At 38.5% G+C, this 18,850-nt stretch overlaps 1 long non-coding RNA gene across 1 annotated transcript in view; it reads left to right on the forward strand.

Moving 5' to 3' along the window:
• LOC125483180 overlaps window positions 1-3,945 on the forward strand; it is a 22,254-nt gene extending 18,309 nt beyond the window's left edge. The window contains exon 4 of the long non-coding RNA XR_007262133.1: window positions 2,514-3,945. This is a non-coding gene — a long non-coding RNA (uncharacterized LOC125483180). The remainder of the gene's footprint in view (window positions 1-2,513) is intronic.
• Window positions 3,946-18,850: the final 14,905 nt, after the last annotated feature.

The following is an 18,850-nucleotide window of genomic DNA, read 5'->3' on the forward strand; positions in this document are numbered from 1 at the left end:
TTGTGGGGAATGAGGCCTCGTGGGAAAGCCTAGCAAGGAGAGTCTGCAGGCTGCTGGCTAAAAAAAGACCGCAATGCTGAACTTTTAACTATATTTCTTTGTTGTTCTACTTCATGCTAAGAACAACTGTAAAGTTTAGCTTTTAACTTATTTCTTTACTTTTCTACTTTGTACTTAAGATGTTGCTAGGAATGGTGACTTTATACACTTCTCACTATACTCCTATATCACTGTACCTGAGCACATGTGCCAATAAAATCTAATTTAATTCTAACCGTAAATGCAGCTACAAGAATGAAGCTATGCAGGCTACCTGTCCTTGGCACCATATTGTGTTAGCATGCTGTCTAAGGGAGTGCTACATTTTCCCTAACACCAGCACAGCTGAACATTTTGTCATTGTTCAGTGAGGGAGCATCACATGGTGGAAAGTCTTCAAACAGCTGAAATTTATTGAACAACATTGAAAACAAAGAAAGCTTATCCAAAGCCTCAATGAAGTCCAAGTAGACTGCATCAAATTTAGGGGGCAGCATGGTGACTCAGTGATTAGCACTGCTGCCTCACAGCACTAGGGACCCAGGTTCAATTCCAGCCTTGGGCGACTGTCTGTGTGGAGTTTGCAGTTTTTCTTTATGTCTGCATGGGTTTCCACTAGTTGCTCCAGTTTTCTCCCACAGAGCAAAGATGTGCAGGTTAGGTGGATTGGCCATGCTAAATTGCCCAGTGTCAAGGGATGTGCAGGCCAGGTGGATTACCCTAGGAAATGCAGGGCTACAGGGATATGGTGGAGGGGGTGGAGGTGGTGGGTCTGGGTGGGATACTCTTCCGAGGCTTAGTGCAGACCCAATAGGCCAAATGGCCTGCTTACACATTGTAGGGATTTTACGATCCGATGAATATATTACCTTCATCTACATACCTGGTCACCTCTTTGAAAAGTTCAATCAAATTAGTTAGACATGACCTCCTCTTAACAAAACTATGCTGACTGTTCTTGATTAATCCCAGCCTCTCCAAATGCAGGCTAATTCTCTCCCTCAGAATTGCTTTCAATGGTTTCCCTGCCACTGAAGTTAGATTGACTAGCCTATGGTTTCCTGGTTTAATCCTTGTGCCCTCCTTGAATAACGGTACCATATTGTCTTCCAGTCCTCTTGACACCTCTCCTGTAGCTAGCACACCAGCTATTTCGTCCCTTGTCTCACTCAACAGCCTGTGATGCATTTCATCTACTTTTAAGGCAGCCAGAATATTCAGAACCCCCATTTCTGATGAAGGGTCTAGGCCTGAAACGTCAGCCTTCCTGCTTCTATGATGCTGCTTGGCCTGCTGTGTTCATCCAGCTCTACACCTTGTTATCTCAGATTTTCCAGCACCTGCAGTTCCTACTATCTCTGATACTTAGAACCTCCTCTGTGTCAATGCTAATTTATTTAAGTATATCACCGTCCTCTCCCTGATTTCTATATCCACATCCTCCCTCTCTAAAGTGAACATTGACACAAAGGATTCACACTTCAGCTCCGCACATAAATTACCACTCTGGTCCTCAATGGGCCCCACTATTTCTGCAGTTATGTTTTTACCCTTAATGTCCTTATAAACAACTTAGAAATTTCCTTTATTTTAACTGCCACTATCTCTTCTAATTTCCTTTTTTAAGTTTCCCCTTATCAATTCTGTATTCCTGCAGGGCTCTGCTGTTTTGAATACTCATTACCTGCCGAAAGCCTCTATTTTTTCTCTTTATTTGATCCTGTATATCCAGGTTTCATTGGATTTGTTGGTCCAACTCTTTATTTTTCATGGGAACATGTTGTACACTCTGTCAACTCCCTATTTCCTTCTTGAAAGCATACCACTGCTCTGATACAGACTTATCTAAAAGTAACTGACTATCCCAGTTAATGTTGGGGAAGTTGAAACCCTCCACAATCACTACCATACCACTGGTCAAGGCCTGCTTTTTTTTAAAACCATATAGAATCCCTGCAGTGCAGAAATAGGCCCTTTGGCCCAACAAGTCCACATTGACCCTCATAGCATTCCACCCAGACCCATCCCCATGATCCCACAACACTATGGGCAATTTAGCATGGCCAATCCACCTAGCCTGCACATCTGTGGACTGTGGGAGGAAACCAGAGCACCCAGAGAAAACCCACACAGACAAGGGGAGAATGTACAAACTCCACACAGACAGTCACCCAAGGGTGTATTCAAACTCAGGACCCTGGCGCTCTGAAGCAGCAGCGCTAACCACTGAGCCGCCATGTGCCCATTGATAATTCTTAAAGGAGGCTGTAGAATTAATCACTTATTCAGGTACAAGAACAATATTTTCAAATCCTTTGAAATCATTTGCTTTATTTACTAAGGAACTGAATACTTTGCATCAATATATAAGGAAATATAGAGTAGTTTTTGGAAGACATTTTCAATGATTGAAATTGGGTTTCACAAAGCCGTTGGACTAGATACTGATTAAAATGTTTATTCTTTTGTGACAGATGCATTTTCAACTGTATTAATCAAAGTGGACTAACACATCACTTCAGAGATAGTAGGAACTGCAGATGCTGGAGAATCCGAAACAACAAGGTGCAGGGCTGGATGAACACAGCAGGCCAAGCAGCATCATAGGAGCAGAGCATCACTTCCACTGCCAATATATCAAGGAATTTTTTTTTAAAGCAGAAACATTGAAACCAAAATCCATTCTAAAAAACTGCCTAATTGTTCTGTTGTATCCAAATAAGTTTGAAAAGAAATATGAGAGTGGAAGAAAAAGGTTCTCAAAATGAATATTAATTTGGCCATGATTTGGATCTGGGTTGCTGATTGCATTCAAAATAGAACCTTTACCCTCAAAGTTTTTGTAAATGGTTTCTCAGGTTCCTTTAATTCATTCATGAGGTGTGGGCGTCCATGAGGTTGGACAAGTATTACCTATCCCTGATTGCCCAGAGGGCACTTAAAAGTCAACCACGTTACTGTGGATCTTGAGTCACATGTCAGACCAAATAAAGACAGCAGTCAGCTCCTTTGATAGACACTACTGAACCAGATGGGTTTCCGACAATCAACAATGGTTTCTTGGTCATTAGACCCTTAATTCCAAACACTTTATTAAATCTGCCATGGCAGGGTCTCCAGAGCATTACCTGGGTCTCTGGGTTAATAGTCCTGTGATTATACCACTAGGCCATTGTGTGAGAGGTAGATAATCACGATTGTTTTGTTTTAGAACAGTAATGTGTGAAGAGAATCTCTGGTAATTTTGCTTAACTTATTGCTTCAATTTCCTCATTGTGTTGGAACAGAACATTCATCTTTCTACTGATTACTGAATTAACAATCAGTCTATTTAGTTTCTGAATCCTTTGAACAGCTTCTCATTCACTGTATGAGATTATAGGTTGTTTCCCAAACTAACAGCTGCCAAAATGGAGCAATTGATGATGTTTAACTCATCAAGAGTATACTTCTGCTTGATAGTAGTTTACATGCTGACTTATCGTCATGTGATTAGTAACTGTCTGTGTGTAAAAGGACATTTGGTTGATATTAATAACACTTTGAACTTTCTGATTTAAGTTTAATCTCGTTATTAATCTAAATTATTTATGCCATTGGACCAAAAACATTAAAGTAATCATTTTTTTTAAGGGGGAAGGAAGGACCAATCTAACAAACTTTAATAAACTAGCACTTTCCATGTCATTATCTACCCAGAGATATAAATCACACTCAGACTTGTGCTTAACTTTATCATAACTCTGTCAGTGCTCTGAAAGTTGATTTTTTAAAAAAAAACTATTATCCAATATGTTGTACTGAAAATACATGACTATTATACTGATGCAAATAGAGGCATTAACTATCATTATAGACATGTCTCAAGCATATTGATGTACAGTGGTTAATGTGCAATAAACTTTCATTGAGTCCACTATAGTAATACATTATTCTGAAAGTGAATAAATAAAAATGTGAAGAAAAGTTGACAAGCAAACAATATTAACAAAGAGATGAGCTGAATTTGGATGAGTTGATGAAGAAGAATACTAGAAATCTGCAAAAGTGGTAAAATGGAAACCTGACTTAGATGAGATACAACACTTACAAAGACAATCCATGAAAGATAACTGTGATACTTCGTGCACATTTGAAGAATGCAAACAGCCAGAATACTTTTCATGGAAAGTTACACAGAGGAACATGGAACAAAAAGACCAAGAAAGCCATAAATAAAGGACTTTAAGAATGACCTGCCCCTGGAAGATATCAATAAGGATGCCTGAAGTAGTTTAAAATCACAACACTGGGTTGAGTTACTTTGAACCACTGCAGCTGAATTGATGAATGAGAATTTGATGATAGTAGTGACACTATTCTGAATACACACATCATTAATGTTTAAATATGGAATAATTATAAGTAGGAATTAATAGTAAATTTGTAATAGGGCAGGACAAACTCTACAAGGTTATTCTTCCTCACATGATTCCTCCCTATGCTCCTCTGTCCTTCCATCACAATCCTTTATAAGTAACCAAAATACAGCCTGACCAATTTTTTTCATTTCTGTTTATCTGCCTCCTCATGCTTCTGATGTGGTTAAACTAAACTACTGCCATTGCTATCTCTGCTGATCCCCAGTCTTTTTCGTATATTTCCTTATTCCTTTGGATTTGTTTTTGACTTTGATTTTCTTGTGATACTTACCTTGAAATTCCCCCTGTTTGAGTTACAGATTTGATGTAGAGGTGCCAGTGTTGGACAGGATGGACAAAGTCAGAAATCACTTGGCACCAGGTTATAGCCCCACAGGTTTTTTTGAACTCACAAGCCTTCGAAGTGCACCTCCTTCATCAGATGAAAGAGCAGCACTCCGAAGGCTTGTGATTTCAAAAAAATCTGTTGGACTATAACATGGTGTTGTGTGATGTCTGACTTAATTACAGAATTGTTATGGGGATGGGGCTAGAAGTTTACAATTTGGAGCAGAGTCCAGCCCTGGCAATGGAGAAGACATCAATTAGCTCTATTCACAAAGTCTGACATTCCAATAAAGACCAACATTTCCATTGGCCCTACGAGACGTTCAGGTCCTTGGCTTGTGAAACTAACCAGTTGCTATGCTATAATTCACAAACGTTCCTGACTGCATTTCACTAAAATGTTCCTTCAGAACCAATATAGAAACATAAAAACTTAGACGATAGGAACAGAAGTAGGCTATTCGACTCTTCAAGCATGCTCCATTCATTATGATCATGGTTGATCGTTGAACTCAATGCCCTAATCTCGCCCTCCCCCATATTCTTTGATTCCTTCAGCCACAAGAGCTATATCTGCCTCCTTCTTGAAAACACATAATATTTTGGCCTCAACCGTTTTCTGTGGTAGTGAATTCCACAGGCTCACCACTTCCTGGATGAAGAAATTTCTCCTCATCTCAGTGCTAAAGGTTGATACTTTACCCTTAAACTCTAAAACCCCTCCCCCTCCCGGATCTGGAAAATATCGGTGTTTTCATGGTATGGCAGCACTTAATGCTGTAAATTGACAGGTTGAACCTATATGTTTGGCAGACAAATGACATATTTCACAAGGCTTGGTGCAAGAAACCTCTAAAGGTATAACTCCACATCGTCAGAGAGAACTGCTCATTGCATCAAAATGTTACCATGTGGAATGTGTATCAATAAATGAATAATCATGTGCTGGCAGTCCTCACTTTATTTACTACCTATACACCTACAATATTGATGATCTTCACATACTATGAAGTTATGAGTCTCAAGTTTCATCAAGCTATTCTGAGGAAGGGTCAGTGGGCCCGAAATGTTAAGTCTGATTTTTCTTCACAGATGCTTCCAGGCCTGCTGAGCTTTTCTAGCAACTTTTGTTTTCGTTCATTGTACGATCCTCCTGTATGTAAATGTACTACAGAATGCCAAATACTTTACAAATTGCTGACCTTTGTCAATTCAGTTGTAAGGCTGGATTTCATGGATGGGGGTGGGTGGTATGGTATATTGTTGCCTACCCTGAAATGTATAAATCAGCTGACAGATCTAATTGAATTAACCCCACCCAGCAGCTTGGGGGCTGAACCGGCTGACAGTGGGATATCAGCCCCTTAATGGGAGAAAGTCCCACCCTCCAGAGTTTCCGGTGAATCTGATTGGCTGTCAGCTCCCAGCTGTCCCATCAGCACCAGGATTCATCAGAGGGTGTTTCTGGGAATGCCCAACAGTGCCCACTCAGACTGTTCTCATGTCAGGGTGGTACTGGAGTTGGTGCTGCTTCCTCCCAAAGCCCTGAGGCAGAAATCAGAGTGGGTGTGTTCAATGTGGGCAGCTTAGAAAGCCTGTCTCTGTGATGGGAACATGAGCTCCATTCTGTAGATGAATGAGGTCCCATACCCCTCAGCTCCCTGCCCTTAGGTCATGCTGCCTCATTCCCATGCTGTGTCACATCTCCATGCCTCTTCAATATCACACTAGTTCATTCCATAAGCCCCACTCTATGTCCCAAGCGCACTTACTGCCCTGCTTACCACCTTACCTCCCATGCTAATACCCCACTATCGATTATGTACAGGTCTTTCAAGCCTTCACATAATACCGGGGAGGCTTTTAGATGCTCAAGAAACTGTCAAATAAATAACATTATTCAAAATTTATGTAAAGAATTCATCCTACTAACTGGTCAACGTTATGAGTCTCATTCAAAAATCACCAGATGAAAAACAAAATCATTACACTGGAAGTCTAAACTCTTACTTCATGCACCACATGTTATAGATTCTAACAAGATGCCTCAAATATTATTGAATTGATTTGTGACATATCAGTACAATGAATGCCCATTAAATGGTATTATTGTCAGCCAATCATAACCTCAATTCTAGGTATTTTGGATTTGGAGACTAGTTGTTTTCTTTTCTAGTTTTTGCACTTTCCTTTAAAACTCATTAACTTACAACACTATCTGTAATATATTGATTAATTTGTGTCATTTTTCTCCCCCAAATGATCAGCTATTTCTTTTCAATGTTTCAAAAAGTTATGTAAAAATCACTGCAGATTGGAGGGTAACTAATGTCACTCCAGTATTCAAAAAGGGAGGCAGAGGGAAAATAGGGAATTATAGACGAGTAAACCCAACATTGGTAAGAGAGAAAATTCTCGAATCCATTATCAAGGACTTTGTAGTGGAGAATTTAGAAAGCAGCAGCAGGATCAGACAGAGTCAGCATGGATTTATGAAGGGGAAATCATGCTTGACAAATCTGTCGGAATTTTATGAAGATGTAACCAGTAGAGTTGACAAGGGTGAGCTAGTCAATGTCGTATTTTAGATTTTCAGAAAGCGTTTGACAAAGTCCCACACAAGAGATTATTGTACAAGATTAGAGTGCATTGGGATTGGGGGAAGTGTATTGAGATGGATAGAAAACTAGTTGGAAAAGAGGAAACAAACAGTAGGAATTAATGGGTCCTTTTCAAATTGGCAGGCAGTAACAAGTAGGGTGCCATTGGGATCAGTGCTGTGACCCCAGCTGTTCACAGTATATATTAATGATATGGATGAGGGAACAAAATGTAACATTTCAAAGTTTGCAGATGATACCAAGTTGGGTGGGAGGGCGAACTGTGACGAGGATGCAGAGATCCTTAAGCATGATCTGGCCAAGTCGGGTGAATGGGCAAATCAATGGCAGATGCAGTATAATTTGGATAAATGTGAGGTTATTCACTTTGGCAGCAAAAACAAGAAAGCAGATTACTACCTGAATGGCTGTAAATTGGGAGAGGGGAGTGTGCAGCGGGACCTGGGTGTCCTTGTGCACCAGTCGCTGAAGGTAAGCATGTAGGTGCAGAGGGTGGTAAAGAAGGGAAATGGTATGTTGGCCTTCATTGTGAGAGGTTTAGAGTACAGGAGCAGGATGTGTTGTTGCAGTTGTTGCAACCCGTTGTTGCAGGTGAGACCACACCTGGGATATTGTGTGCAGTTGTGGTCTCCTTTTCTTAGAAAGGTTGCTCCTGCTCTTGAGGGAGTTCAGCAAAGGTTTACCAGCGGATTCCGGGGATGGTGGGTCTGACATATGAGGAGAGATTGACTAGGTTAGGAGTGTTTTCGCTGGAGTTCAGATAAATGAGGGGAGATCTCAAAGAGACTTATAAAATTCTAACAGCACTAGACAGGGTAGATGCAGGGAGGATGTTCCCGCTGGTGGGTGTGTCCAGAACCAGGGGTCATAATCTGTTTGGGGTAGACCATTTAGGACGGAAATGAGGAGACATTTCTTCACCCAAATAGTGGTGAACCTGTGGAATTCATTACCACAGGAAGTAGTGGAGGCCAAAACATTGAATGTATTCAAGAGGCAGCTAGATATACCACTTGGGTGAATGGGATCAAAGGTTATGGGGGGAAAGCAGGATTAAGCAACTATTTCAAAATTTGCATTAGTTTTTCAAAATATCTATTGCTAAATTCCCCAATTTCCATTAACTTCTTTTCAACACTCCCTGCAAAGTGGAAGTCTAATGTGTTTTGAAATGTTTAAGTCACAGGATTCATTTTCTTGTCATTTGAAATAGAAAGGCAAACAAAGTAATTCTTTTTCAGAACGAAAATTCTGAGTGCTTTCTGCTAAATGCTTTTCTGCTTAAAACTACAGCCATTATTTTTCAAATAAGATAATTATGATCTCATTACTCAGATAAAAATGAAGTATCAACTAAAATATGGAGCTAATTTGAAAAAAAATCCTTTAGTTCTTCACATCCCAAACATCTTCTTGATAGATTACCAGAATAATAAATTTCATAATATGATTTCTTTAAAGCAAGGATATATATTTCAGACATTGAACTAATGTCATCTATAAATCTGATGTTATTACGTCATAATATTTGCCATTAAGTAATGTCACATGTATATGATATGCATTTCAAAAATTTGCTTGAGAGTGTAGGCACATAAATTGTCCATCTCTTAATGCTCCAGATAAAGTGATGATGAATCTCCTTCTCAAACCATTGCAGTTCATATTGCAAAGGTACAAAATTGGGATGGATAATGTTTCAAAATACTGCAATTATACCTTGATACATATTTTAACAGAGATTGTTTTCCATTCTGTTTAATTGATTTTAATGGCCCTTGACGTGTGATTTCTGACAGAATTTTAATAGCAAAACTCACTTCAGCATGATTCAACAGGTTTTTGATATTGCTACCTCATTTCACATAATCATGCTGGGCTGAAGTAGATTTATATTTACACCATTAATTGGTTTGTGTATTCAGTGTTCCACCATCTGCTGGCCATGTTGTCATTGTATGAATTTATATTTCTGCATTGCAATAGCTTCATTCATTTAGATTGTGGACCATCATTACTGTTAGAAGCTGCATAAACAAAGGTCAATTTTCCTTAATCCATCAATCATTTATTCATTGCTATGCAATCAGAGCAATGGAGGAAGTTTGAGAATGATAAACTATTTAAAATTGGCTTGCCTAATAAATTGAAAATTTGCCAAATGTTTTTGTTTGGGTTTTGGCTCTTGTACCATCACTTCCCTGGTGAGAATAGTATGTTAGAAATTAAGTCCCACTGTTCTACAATTTGTCACAAAAGATGAAATATGGCCAATTTAATCTCCAGGATGGTTAATGCCTGACTGCGACCACTATCTAAGATAAAAGAAATTCACGCTCGGCTTTATCAATCAACAAGAAAAGGACAAAATAAGACATATATATTATTACAAACACATCCTCAAGCATGTGGCAAGAACAGATTGTGAATTACTAATGTGCACAACAAAGCGATACCCCCTTTAAAACTAAACACACATACAGACATACATACATTCACGCTAAGAATAGACAGATGGATGAGGCAAATAGTCTTTTTATAAATACCAGGAAGGAAAATATAGGCAACAAATGTACAAAGATTGTGGATCATCAAAGTCCAAACCAAATGGGGTAGAATGAGGTGACTGTTCTCACATCAATAAAGCAAAGATGATCTGGCAGCATCTGAGGAGAGAAAAAGAGTGAATGTTTTAAGTTCAGTGACCGTTTCACACAATCAGAAGTATTATGAACAATTCTGATCTTATGAGGTTGAAGTAAGAAACTATGTTGATATAAACTCACATTTTTAGTTTTAATTTTTTTGACAAAAGACAGGTGATTATGGTCAGTGGACATTAATGTTACTTCGTGGTTGTAATGGATATTAAATTCTCAGTCCGAATCTCCTCCAATGTAGAATAATTCTTATGATACTGGTTTAATTTCTTAGAAATGTACCCCATGGCTTCTCTGTTCCAGGTTCATCATCTTATGTGGTAAGACCACACTTATCACCAAGTCATCAGCCTTAAGTGCCTTTTTAAAAGTTTCGATAAAGTTAGGACAGCCAAAACATTACTTTTTAAAGAAAATTTCTTTGGATTCGGGCATCGCTGGCTGGACTAGCATTTATTGTAGAAACTTAGCTGCCTTTAAGAAGATGGTAGTGAGTTTATTGAATCATTGCAATCCATTTGGTTTACGTAGACCCACAATTCAGTTAGACAATGAGTTCCAGGATTTTGACACAATGACATTGAAGGAACTGTAATATATTTCCAAGTCATGATCATGAGCAACTTGGAGCGGAATTTGCATGTGATAGTCCTCCTGCTTCCCTTGGTGTTCTAGATTATAATGGTCATGGGTTTGGAAGCTGGAGAAGAATCCTTGGAGAATTTCTGCAGTGCATCTTGTAGATGGTATACTCTGCTGTTGGTGAACATCAGTGGTCAGGGAACAAATGTTTTTTTGGGATCCTTTGTCCTGATAGTGTCAAAGCCTCTTGAGCATTGTTGGAACTGCAACCATCGAGATGAAGGGGAGAATTCCGTCACACTTTTGACTTTTGCCTTGTAGATGATGACAGGCTTTGGGGAGTTAGATGGTGAGTTACTTGTTATAGGGTCAGCATGGTGTCTCAGTGATTAGCACTATTGCCTCACGGTGCCAGGGTTCTGGGTTCAATCCCAGCCTCGGGAAACTGTCTGTTTGGAGTTTGCACATTCTCCCCATGTCTGCATGAGTTTCCTCCAGGTGATCCAGTTTCCTACCACAGTCCAGAGATGTGCAGGTTAGGTGGAATAGCCATGGGAAATGCAGGACTACACGGATAGGATGGAGGGGGTAGGGGGTGAGTCTGGGTCAATGTTCTTCGGAGAGTAGGTTTGGACTTGTTGGGCTGAAGGGCCTGTTTTCACACTGTAGTGATTCTATGATTCTTAATTTTTGGCCTGCTCTTATAGTCATTGTACTTATGTGACTAGTCCAGTTCAGTTTCTAGTCAATGGCACCCATCCAGGACGTTGATAGTGGGGGATTCAGCAATACTAATAATGTCAATGGGCAATGGTTAGATGCTGTCTTACTGAGTCTTGGTCATTGCCTGGCGCATGTGGGCCTCAAATGTTGTTTGCTACTTGTCAGCATAAACCTAGATCTTGTCCTGATCTTGCTGCATTTGGTAATGTATTATTTTCACTGGTTAATCTTCTCTCTTTTCCAGGTTTGTGAGGTTACCTAAAAATGATTTAGTTTTACAGATCACCCGTTCTTGCAGCCTTTCAACACAGTTGTCATGCTGAGGTCTTCAACATGGCTTCTAATTACTAAAGGTAATGACGTTTTAAATTCTTTTGAGGGAACTGGTTATGTTCATGCAAGATATTGAATCCTAATGTCCATATCGACCTGTCAAATTTGCTTTGGTTTACCGTTTCAAGCTTAATGCAAGGTTGTCCAGGATATTTCTTTACATTTCAAAATGTATCCATCAGGAATTAACTCGTATGCACAACAATGACTTTTTTGAACAGCAATAATCTGGAGAAACTTCCTCTGACAGTGATGCATAAATTTCATGTGCTCTACCTGTTATTTTGCACTGCACATGCAATTTCCAGTTTTTCTTTGACAATTTCAGTTACTGCTATCTTTTCAAATGATTTCAAGGCTAATTCCACGTCCCATTCTTCAAATTTTGGGAGGGTCAAATTTAAATATTTCGTTCCTAGACTTTAACATGTAGCTTTCCTCATCAGAACCTTCTTCTACATCTGAGGTTTTTTTGTTTTAACTGCAGCCTTCTAAGCAGATATAGTTTTTTACTGTTTGTTCCCCCTCTCTCCTGTGTTTTTTTTTGGCTTTCATTTGTATTTCAAATTCCATCCTCTTTAGTTCTATTTCTTATTTCTTTACCTATTTCCAAAATGTTTGTTCTTTATCTTTCTCTTCCTTTCTCAGCCTCAACAAGTCTGTTCACTTCTGCTTCCTGCTTCGTGATTTCTTTTTCTATTTTAAGCAGCTTTAATACTGATTGGATTCCAGATAACTCAATTGATTTAGTATTCGGTGTCACTCCTCTATTTTCACCAATTCCAATGCTGTGTCGATATATTAATTATCTCTGATTTTCTACCTTTTGTAGGAAATTCCATCTGTAAATCCTTTGCCAATTCCATAGCTTCAGGCTTCATTAAATTTTATAAAACGGTTAAATCTATTTCATATTTGTCTCGGATAGCTCTAACTTCTTCTAGTGCCATCTTATTTTACAGTATAAAACCTGCAATTTGTCCTTCTATCTTTTGCCAAGCAATATTCCTCCATATCCAATCCAGGGCAGCACGGTGGCACAGTGGTTAGCACTGCTGCCTCACAGCACCAGGGTCCCAGGTTCGATTCCAGCCTCGGGTGTCTGTGTGGAGTTTGCACATTCTTCCCGTGTCTGTGCGGGTTTCCTCCCACTGTCCAAAGATGTGCAGGTTAGGTGGATTGGCCATGCTAAATTGCCCATAGTGTTCAGGGATGTGTAGCTTACATGGGATGGGTCTGGGTGGGATGCACCAAGGTTCAGTGTGGACTTGTTGGGCCGAAGGGCCTGTTTCCACACTGTAGGGATTCTATGATTCAATCATATGTTGTCTACAATCAAAGATCATGTAAAGAGCTCCCAAACTCTATGGCAGGACCTCAGGTGGAATAGTGTCTTGGAAATCAAACATCATAAATCATCCCATATAAAATATGAGCAATTTAATATCTAAGTTGGTTAATGTCTGACCATGGCCACTATCTAAGATTAAGGAAGCTCACATAGGATTTCATCAATGGACAGGAACACAAACTAAAACTAAACTATTATGAAAAGCTTAACTTCCAGCAAGTGGCAGAAATAGATTATTAACTTCTGTTATGCAAATTTAAAATACACTTTGTTTAAGTAAAAACATGCATACATTTATTCATTTCCACTTAAGATGGTCAGACGGATGGGATAATTAATATTTTTGCAATATCATGGGGGCAGAAATGACACCTAATCTGCGGATCAAATTCTAAGCCAAAAAAGGGAAATGAGGTTACTTTTCTGTAAGGTTTTTTTTCATATTATCAACTTATTGTCGACTGGAGTGATTCTTAATTTGATAGCAGATCAGTTAGGCCTAGGTATTGTTTTGAATTTAAAGTATTCCTTCTTTTCCATTTAGGAAAAGAGAGGCAAAGTGATTTGATTGCATGGGTTTTGTAGAGTCTGTGCCCTAACTACTTTCTCTCCTCTTAATTCCGTGTCAAACCACAGCTTTCAAACAATCCAAAACATGCAGTTGGATGGTTCCCTTGTTTGTCAAAGACACCCATTGCTAGCTGACCCACAAAAGTATCAAAATCCAACTTCTTTATTTGTGTGACAAATACGTGATACATGGAGCAAAAACAGAAATTATTGGAAAAATTCAGCAGGTCTGGCAGCATCTGTGGAGAGAGAAACAGAGTTAATGTTTTGGGTCCTGAGATCCTTCCTGTCCTTCAGTTCCACTTCATTATCTGGCTCCCATTCCCAAGTGACAAGTAATTCCACTTCCCTTGATTTATTAAAAAAAATGGCTGATTCTGCACAACAAAACAGACGAAGCTTCTATCTTTTTTTTTCAGTTTATATTTCCACATAAAATATCTATAGTCCTAACAATATACATTGCTATTATCTTCTTCATAGAGAATACTGTGGCCTGAAACTATATCACTTCCAGCAATCGAAACATGGGCAAATGTATGTGCAACATGTGCATAATTGAGATTGAAGCCATGTATGTTGTGGGAGAATCTAGAATGAAGGGTTACTGTTTAAAACTCAGTAATCACACACTTAAAACAGAGGTTAAGTGAATTGTTTTTCTCCCAGAGGGTCATGTGTCTTTGGATCTCTTTCCCTAAAAAGGTGGTGGAAGCAGACTCCTTTAATATTTTTAACAGAGATACAGATAACTTTTTGTTGAGCATGGGTGTTTTAGGCTATAAGGAGAAGGATTGTGGATTGAGGTTACAACCAGATTTATCATAATTTTATTGAGGGGTGGAGCATGTTTAAAGGTGGGACTAGTTTAGTTTGGGATTATGGTCAGTATGGACTGGTTGGGCTGAAGGTTTTGTTTCCATGCTGTAATATTCTATGTTTGAATGACCTACTCCTGCGCTTAATAGGGTTGTAAGTTTGTAAAACAGGAACCAGCAACAGGAAACACAGAAAACTCACACAACAATAAATGACCAGCTCATCACTCTTTAAGGTGATGTTTGGAGAATAATTATCGAGCTCTAGGTAAATATCAATCTTCTTCTTTAAATAAAAAGCAGATACTTTTACATTTCACCTGAAAAAATGGCATTATTGACAGTACAGCGTATCTTCATAATTGCATAAAATTTCACCCAAGACTTTGTCCTCCGCAATCATTGAATTCTGACGTGGGAAAGCTACAATTGACACCAAAAGATTTACCTTGGTATTTATTTCCCGTGAACACTAACAATGTCCATCAATACCAGTTTTCATGCTACAATATGTGTTCTTTTTGTTTTCTTAATTCACTCTCGATACTTCTGTTGACTTTAATTTCATTTTTATGTGTGCTCAATATTTCAAACGAATCTTCCAGCTAAGACCTTTCTTCCTATAACCACGATGTCAATCTGACATCTAGATCATTTTTGTCATGCCTAGAATTAGGAGAAAAAGCCTTTATTATTGTTTTTGGCTTATAAATCATAACCCTCAAATAACCTTCCCTGATTTTGAGAGGCAATTTAAGTGACTGTGGCTTAGGTTATAACTGTCAAACAATTTTATTAAATAGTACATGGATAAGTGATCACATTGCATGTTTTACAGCGACTATAAGCTTAACTATCTCTCTTTGATTTGGTAGAAAATAGCAGTCACATCTGCTGCACTAAACGTCAACATAAATATTGGGTGTGAAATACTGCAGCCTTTTCTGGTGTATTCCGAATGTAAATCTACCAAGGTCATGACAGAAAGCTGAGAAATTATATCTGGATCTTGAACAGCAATCCTGCCAATGGTTTTAGCAAGTGATCAACACTGCTTTTCCAACATCCCTTACTCTGCATATAGGGACATGAAGTGTGAGAGTTTTAATATTTTATGAAACCCTCTCTCTAACTATAGTTGTTTTGACCCTGAGTTACAGAAAAGCAAACTGATAATTATTGTCATACTTAATGGGGTTACTTTGTTTTGCACCAAGGATTACAGTTTTAAACAGACTCTGACTTAAAAGGATTACAGAAAAACAATACAATAGCACAGGTTTAAACAGGTTGAGAAAATAAGAAAAATAATGAAAATAAAAAAATGCTAGTTTTAAAAGATTTTAACTAGCTACAAATTAATGTTTCGCTTAAATCTATCATCAAAATGCTCAAACATGCAACTTAATGTACAACAGTTAAAATCTTCACTAATGGTGAAATCAAAAATACTATTAACTGTGGCCATACATTCACTTGAAGTGGGCTGTTCCCCGAACTCAATGTTCTTCTCCTAATGATCATAAGGCATTGGAACAGAAATAGGCCATTTGTCCCATTGAGTCTGCTTCATTATTTGATGAGATCATAGTTGATCAGATAATCCTCAGCTTCACTTTCTTGCTTTTTCCCCCATTACTTTCTTGATTGAAATCTTATCTATCTCAGCGTTGGATACTGTCAATGAGACAATCTCTACAGCTCTCTATGGGAAATAGTTCCATAGATTCAATACCCTCTGTCTGAAATGGGTAATCCCTCATTTGAGATTAATCCTTATGGCTTTAGACTCTCCCACAAGGGGAAACAATGTCTCAGCATCAAACAAGTCCCCTAGAAATCTTATATGTTCTGGTAAGGTTGCCTCTTTTAAACCTCAATGAGTACAGTACTTAATCAACTTCTCATAAGACAGTCACCCCATACCTGTGATCAACATAGTGAATCTTCTATAGCCTGTCTCTAATACCATTACATTGATTCTTAGATGACAGGACCAAAACTGTTCACGCTATCCTTAGTGTGGCCTAATGAGTGACTTGTATTGTTTTAACAAGACAATTCTATTTTTCTACTCAATTCCTTATAAAATAAAGGCTAAAATTCTATTTGCTTTCACAATTATCTGTTCTATATATATATGCTAGCTTTTAATGATTCATGTATGGGGACCCCTAAATTCCACTATGCTGCAGCATTCTGCAAATTTTCTCCATTCATATAATTGCAGCTCATCTATTTTTCTTGCCAAATTGCATAACCTAATATTTTGACACATTTTATTTTAATTTCTAGGTTTTTGCCCAGTCACACCTGTATCCTTCTGCAGACTCTTTGTGTCGTCTGCAACACTTGCCTTCCCATCTATTTTTGTGTCATTTGCAAAGCTGATGATAGTACATTTACTTCCATCATCAAAGTTATTAATATACATCACAATTAATTGTGACTCCAGCACTGATCCCTGTGGCATCCACTGGTCACCATTTCCCCTCTTGAAAATACCTCCTTTATCATTAATCTGTCTTTTATTAATTAACCAATCCTCTGTCCATGTTAATGTACTGTCCCCAACAACATGGGTTGTCACTGTACTGAGTAGCCTAATGTGGGATATCTTGTCAAAAGCCTTGTGGAAATCCAAAAATATTATGCCTACTGGTTTCATCTTTGCTGTTTGTTACCTCCTCAAAGAATGCTAACAGGTTTGTCAAGTATGATTTTCCTTCATGAAGTCATGCTGATTCTGTTTGATTATATTTTGTGTTTTTAGATGTTCTGCTATTCAATCCTTCAACATAAACTCCAACATTTTCTTAATGACAGATGCTAAGCTAACTGGCCTATAGTTGCTGAAAGGTGATACAGTGGCATAGTTCTTAGCAATGCTGATTCAAAGCGGCAGGCACCCAGGTTCAATTCCAGATTTGGGTGACTCTGTGGAGTTTGCACATTTGCCCTACGTCTGCATGGGTTTCCTCCAGGTGATTCAGTTTCCTCCCACAGTCTAGTGATGTGCTGGTTAGGTGGATTAACCATGGGAAATGTGGGCTTATGGGAATGGCATTGTGGGATGCTCTTCAGAGGGTCAGTGCAGACTCATTGGACAGAATGGCCTTTTGCCAGACTGTAGGAATTCAATCATTCTACCTGCTTTTATCTCCCATACTTTTAATTCAAGTGTTATATTGGCAGTTTTCAAATCTTCTGAGACCTTTCCAGAATCTAAGGTGGCTTTGGAAGGTTCCTACAAGTGGATCTAATGTCTCTATAGACAATTCCTTTCATATCCTATGACACAATCCTTTAGGTTCAGGGACTTATGTGTTTTTAGTGCCATTAGTTTCGCTAATATTTTTTCTCTAGTGATAATTTTTGTACATATTTCATCTCTTCCTTTCACCCTTGATTATTTAATATTTTTTAAATCCTATTAGTGTCTTCCACTGTGAAGACTGATGCAAGGTACTTATTGAACTCTCTGCCATTTCCTGGTTCCCCACTATTATTTCTCCAGCATCATTCTCTAAGGGGCCTATCTTCACTTTGCCTCTCTCTTCCCTTTTATATATTTAAAGGAGCTCCTACTGTCTTTTTTTTTAATTAGTTGCAACTTTACTCTAAAAGTTTATCTTCATCCTCTTTATTATTTTGATTTCTTTTGTTGGTTTCTTAAAACTTTCCCAATCCTTGCTTTCTAATACTCTTTGCCACCCTGTATGTTTTAATACTATCCTTCAGTAGTTTGGTTAACCATAGTTGGTTTATCCCTTACCAGAATCCTTCTTTCTCATTAGAATGTATCTCTGTTATGAGTCATGATCTACTTTTGTAATTATCTGTTTTCTTTTCTGCTGATGTCTTTTCCCAGTCCACATTAGCTAGCTCTATCCTCATTCCTTTGCAATGACCCATATTTACATTTAGCTACCCTGTAATTCTGCAGTATCCTGTTGCTTTGTAAACCTGAATTTCCCTTCTCCCAAACCCTTACTACTCCCATCTAATTATTTTGAGCCCCTTTCTAAAGTTGATCGAAAGCCGAACTGAGTAAAACACTTTGACAACTGACCTGGGGCTAAGGCCCATTTATAAGATTTACAAAATTCAAAGAAGTGCTTTATTTGACATGCTTCATTCTCTCCTCAGGCATCCAAACCAGACAATAATGCCATGGGTGAGCTGTGGGCAACAAGTGAGCACCCAATTGCTGCTTACCAGTTACAAGATGGTATAAATTGGTCCTGATCCCATTAGCAGCAGCAGCAACAATCTGTATTAGGTAGGAAGACTTCTCATCCATTTATAGACCTGGCTGGAATCAAAACTAGTGGGCCTTGGGCAACAACAGGCTGGACAAAGTGTATCATCAGCCATCACCCAACCCTCAACTCGTAATTTTTCA

Source organism: Rhincodon typus, chromosome 5 (assembly GCF_021869965.1).
Source record: "Rhincodon typus isolate 14 chromosome 5, sRhiTyp1.1, whole genome shotgun sequence".
NCBI lineage: Eukaryota > Metazoa > Chordata > Chondrichthyes > Orectolobiformes > Rhincodontidae > Rhincodon > Rhincodon typus.